This window comes from Brachypodium distachyon, chromosome 4 (assembly GCF_000005505.3).
Source record: "Brachypodium distachyon strain Bd21 chromosome 4, Brachypodium_distachyon_v3.0, whole genome shotgun sequence".
Classification (NCBI taxonomy): Eukaryota; Viridiplantae; Streptophyta; class Magnoliopsida; order Poales; family Poaceae; genus Brachypodium; species Brachypodium distachyon.
Genome location: NC_016134.3, coordinates 29481084 through 29487109, shown reverse-complemented (window position 1 = coordinate 29487109; position 6026 = coordinate 29481084). Strand labels below are relative to the sequence as shown.

At 40.7% G+C, this 6026-nt stretch overlaps 1 pseudogene; it reads right to left on the bottom strand.

Moving 5' to 3' along the window:
• Positions 1 to 1269: 1269 nt before the first annotated feature.
• Positions 1270 to 5400, bottom strand: LOC112272474 (annotated as a pseudogene).
• Between the last annotated feature and the right edge of the window lie 626 nt (positions 5401 to 6026).

Sequence of the window (6026 nt, the reverse complement as noted above, 5' to 3'; positions counted from 1 at the left end):
GTCAATCGATCGACATGGAGGAGTAACAAAATCGAGTTCTTAATTATTCACTTGTTCTGGAAAGCCATTTTGCCCCTCATAATTATCCCAACTTGCTACCAATAACAAGGATGGGACGCAGGATTTGCATTACCATGCCCAGCCAGAGATGCATATTAAGAGTGTAGCTATCCTGTTTATTGAAAAAAGGTCATGTGAATCATTACATTACAGATACTATTCACTATTCGATTATTTCTTGTATAAAAAATCCACAAATTCTTTTTCTGATCCAAAGTGCTCTCCCAGATCGGCATTCAGGACTTCAGAAATCTGAAACACAACTTCAGCCGTGTGCTTGGTCGCAGGCTCTGGTACATCCATGGCGAAGGGATGAACGAAGCACACTTGTTTTTCTAGTCGCTCTTAACTTGGTTTCTCTTGTAGTTTTGATCCTGAAAATATTTGTGCCGTTGAGTGTTGAGTGTAGAAGGTAGATCGACAACTATGAGGAGGGGACAACCTGCATCATTGCATGGAGGGGGGAAAGCTGCGTGGAGGGGACGCGTCGGTGGAAGAGGTGCTCTGCTTTATTTACGGGAAGTAAGAGGTGATCTGCTTTTTCCTTAAGTGGGAAGAAAATGTTTAATTAGGTTTTACTTTGTAAGCTAAAGAAACCGGAAATAGCAGGTCCCAAAACTACAAGCAAATTTAGCTCGGCTGCCTGTAATCCCACATCATCAGGAAGTAAGGTTGGGGGACTGGATGTATAATACTACCACCTGGGGTTTCCCACAGTTTCCTTAAAAAAAGCCCACATCATCACGGACTATTGCTCAATTATATGGCAAACCATAGACCACAGAGCCTCTCGCAAACATGTCCTCCCTGTGACATGAGTACATGACCATGAAAGAATATGCCACTTGAGGAAAGGAATTATTGCCACTTTTAGGTGTAGAACTATGCAGGAAAAACAAAGGAAGCACTGCTGAGCAAAGGGCAGGCTTTAGTTTTATAAAAGCGGATAGCATTACAATAAATCTCTAGAAGGACCTATATCTACCACCCTTTAGTTTTCCTTGTTGCATACAAAATTAATTTATCACGGCAGTCACAATGCATCGATAGGCAGGTTTGTGCTACAATGCTACAAAGATAGGGCTATAATTAACTCGATTTGTTTCTCGCAACTAAAAGGTTAAAAATTGGCAAATACATCTAAATGAAATGGCTGGGTTGCAGCAGCATTGGACTCGCTGAGAATTATTTTCCATTCTACACAGCATCTTGAGGAAACAAAAGGTCTGCCTTTTGAATACCAGGTGTATCCAATGGAACCAAATTTGGGGTAACCATTAGCATTGTGTGGAGGGAACAAACTTAATTTCCTTAACAACAAACACACTAGCTGCACCTCAATGCGACAATGCTGTGTTCCAATTGAAGTTGATGATCGTTACCATCAGAAGGTTTTCTAAAATCTAAACCATCCCCACATGCTGAATGAAACTCATCCACAAAGGGTTCCATGCGGATGCTAGGGAGCTGCAGGCGAAAATTGCAATCATTTAGAAGTATTACAATGAGGAGTAAGCAACCCAAATAATAAAATGTGTAACCGGTGTTAAACCAGCACCAAAGACCAAACTAGTGTGTACCTTGGTACCCTCTGATATATGACTCCTTAATTTCATGCAGCCTTGGAGCCACTTCCTGCATGATGGGGACGCAACTAAAGTCTAAAACATAGCAAATACATCTAAATGAAATGGCTGGGTTGCAGCAGCATCGGTAACTAGACTTGTTTCTCGCAAGTGAAGTCTAAAACTTAGCAAATACATCTAAATGAAATGGCTGGGTTGCAGCAGCATCGGACTCGCTGTGAATTACTTTCCGTTGGCCACAGCATCTTGAGGAAACAAAAGGTCTGCCTTCTGAATACCAGGTGCATCCAATGGAACCAAACTTGGGGTAACCATTCGCATTGTGAAGCTGGTACATGGCCTTCAAGACGATTTCCACTCATCGAGAATATTCGTAGCTCTGTGCAATTGGCTAAGCTTTCCATGAAGTCCCAATCTTGCTTGTTATGTGTTTCGAGTTTATTGAACTCTAGATTCAACCAGGACAGTTTGGTTAGTTTACCAATGGAGCTTGGCACCACCCCTGTCAAATTATTTCTTGACATATCAAGAAGGGTTAGCTTCGAAGCATTTATAAACAAATTGGGGATATACCCTTGGAATAAGTTAGCGGCTAAAAAGAGACCGTGGAGATTGGGTAGATGGTTGCCGAGATTAGACGGTAACTCCCCAGTTATTTGATTAGCAGCAAGACCAAGATCAACAAGAGTAGAAATATTTAAGATGGCTTGTTGAAACCTACCTGTCAGCCTGTTGGCACTCACAAGCAAGTACTTTAGTCTGGAAAACTTTGCGAAACTATCCGGAACATTGCACTCGAGATTATTCAACGAGCAGTGAAAAGTTTCCAACGTGGTGATGTTGGCTAGAGAAGGAGGGATGGTTCCACTAAGATTGTTATTTGCAAGTTGCAACTCTTGAAGGTTAGGAGGCCATTCTGTATGGATTTGTCCGACTAGATTATTTCGATCTAGCCATAGGGCCTTGAGATATGAACAGTTTGCAAAGTTTGGTATCCTTCCTTGCAGTGTATTATTAGTCAAGTAGAGATGCCGAAGGCGACGCAGGTGACCAAGGGAAGGAGGGATGTCTGCAGTGAATGCATTTTTCGGCAGGAGTAGGTTTTGCAGGAATGACAGGTTTCCAAGCGAAGGAGAGATTTGTCCAACTAAACCTCGGTTTGTAAGGTCAAGAGAAGCGACCCGGCGTGGATTCTTCAAAGTGCAACGAACACCTTCCCAGTTACAGAAGTGGATGCTGTCATTCCTGGACATCAAAGCTTGCTGCGGATCGAAACTGATCGCCTTCTTGAATTCACTAAGTGACAACGGTCTGTCTCATTTCCAGACAAGGAGTTCCAGGTGACAACATTTGCGCATGAAGCTATGAGCACCATGACAAATAATCTGATTATTGCCGTACCCTTCATGCTTGGCTCCTATATATATTTATCACCCATGGATAAAAAGAAGGAAAATTTTATTAAAAATGGGAAATGACAAATATAAAGGAGGGAAATTTTAGATTTATACTAACTACATTGTTAATGTGTCTTTACAGAGAAAAGATGTTAATGTTAGCTAAGGTTCATGGATGTTCTTGAAGAAGGCTGGGAAAGTGACAAATACTCGGATGCATTTGTACGCGATGTGCAGTTAAAATACCCCACAAAAGTTAATGGAATGTTTCTCGCAAAAAGAAGTTAAACAAATTTTGGTTAATCGAATGTTTCTCGTAACAAGAAGTTAAACAAATGTTGGTTGCTAATACACATATTCATCTGTTTTATTTTGAACTGCACATATTCATCTGTTGGTATGAATAATAAAATACACAGGCCCAAGTGCGAAACAAGAAGTGAGATCGATGAAGTATTCAGTAATCTATTGCTAGCAAAATAATACACGTGGAAGATGATCAGATTAATGTTGAGAGTAAATGAGATTGAGAATGAAATATGTCTTGTTCCATTGATTGATGTTGAATATATACATTGCTAAGAGACCCTGTACATGCACAGTCATCTGTAACTTGGGCACAGGCGCCCGTTCGGGAGAAAGACAGAGGAAAAACGTGGGAATAAATGAATAATGAAGCGGCATCGGTTACTAATCAACCGTCATTAGCCTTAATTAAAATGTGGTCGAACTAATTGATCACATGCTTAAACTAATGTTAACAATCAATTATCTGAACTTTGTTACTTAGGCCACAACCTCCAAAATTAAAAACCAACCATGATATACCCTCTAATCTGATTTTCCAAAACCAAATCAGATAGCTCTCTGTCCAATTTTGAAGGGTGGTTTACTAGGTGTAAAATTTCGGTAACCACCAAAATGATCGAAATTTCAGAAACGATTAGTGGTGGATGTTTGAAATTCCACCAAAATTTATCGAAACTGTAGCAGGATTTGTCCAGCACAAGTTAATTACTGGGTTCCCATTGAATAAATAAGAACAAGATACTGGACTCTAGGATATAGCAAGTTTACATAAGCTTTTTTTTGGGTTAGGCTTAAATTAGTTTGAAATTCCGGGGCATAGCGAAATTTCACCAAAATTAATAGCCTCACGAGTTGGAAAAAAATGGAATCCAGTTTATCTTTCTAAGGGTGAGTTTGGCATTGTGGTGGATCATGATAATCCAACTTTTAAACCAGCTTATCTTTTTTTGTGTTTGGCTAACCAACTTTTGCCTGTTTTGTGTGTATTTTCTCAGAACAGATTATAAAATAAATTCAGCACAACATGATTCAACAAGGCCAAACTAAGCCTAAGCCTCACTGACATGTGAAACCTGCACTGTTTTGCCCTACATGGAGGATCGACGATGTGGCAAGAACAAGACACGATCGCGCTCTCTCTCTCTCTCTCAAGAAATTCAGACTATATATCCTCAAGGAAAATGCAGAATATAAAGTTCCTTCAGACAAGGATGAGATGCACTCTGATCAGATCAGAAAGGCCCCAACTCCCCAAGTATCACAAATTGCAGCCGGGAACACATAGATTAAATGGAGATGGAAAAGCATATAAATATACAAACAAGATGACCGACCGAGATGCTTACAGCTCGATAGTTCCAGTAGGGCGAAGAGATCAATCAAGGGCTGAGCAATCAACGAAGGATGAGGAGACTAGCGTGCTGTTGCTTACTGAAGACCCAAACGTTTCCTCGATTTATAGCTGCTGGTTCCGGCGGCTCCTGCAGCAGTGGTTGATTAACTGTTTTTTCAGATAATAATGCTGCTTTACTTTCTTCAGGCAATTTGCTGCACGGGGTCATGATTGGTGTGTAAAAAAGATAATGCCAGTTGCCAGCCAAGCTAGCCGCCAGTCAAGCTAAGCCTCGTGCTGCATTTCGGCCGTAATCCAATCTTGGAGATGCATGCGTACATACATACTAGTACAGGCCACTTGCATGATTCTGACTTTCCGAGTCACCGTTCCATGAATGTAGCAGGAATGGCCATTCTCGGTCTCGTCTCGATGTATTGGTTCACAAGGACAAAATGCATGTGAACAGCACGGCAGTACAAGGGGCCATGGTTGGTTGGTGGCTTCATGTCAAGTGACGGGATGGAGCTGGAGCTTCCCTCGAAGCTGCCTAGGAATAGGATCAACTGTTCGCTGGGTTCCCTGAGGAACAAGATGCTTGGGAATCGGGGATCTTTTGTCTTGTCTTCTCCATTTTCTCTTTCTGCAGCTGGTTCCTTTTTTCAACTCTTAGTTGCTTACGTAACATTGACGCCAATTAATCCGTTTGCTTACTGTTTGCCGTTTGGATAATCAGCAGTATTTTTTCCTTTCATGGTTATTTTTACACACTAAATTATAGAATAAGTTCACTAGTACAATTCAGTTTGACAATTGTGTAAATTGAAGCTTAGTTAATATGTAAGGGTCCAATTTACACAATTTACACGGTGGTAAGATCCCCTTGTGTCAGGCTGCATATATATAGTAGCCAGTGTAGGCCACTAATCCCTAAACTCAAGCATTAATTAGTCTGTTATTATAAATGGAAATCATCATGGTAGATTTAAGGGTCAGCGTGGTATCAGACAAGGTTGCCCTTTATCTCCTTACGTATTTGTTATAGCAATCAATGAGTTAGCAGCCAAACTGCAGGAAGAAATGCAAAGGAAAAATCTTCAAGGAATTGTTCTAGGCCCCAACTCTCCACCTGTATATTCTCTTATTTTTGCAGATGACTTGATTGTTTGTGGACAAGCGAATCAGACAGAGGCTTCAGTCATTTGGAATAGTATTCAAGATTTCTGTAGCTTATCAGGTCAGACCCCTAACTGGTCTAAATCTTCAATTCTCTTTAGTAAAAATGTTACTGATGCCCAGAAAGATGATGTCAAGAGGATTTTTAGAGTCGTAAACATGGAC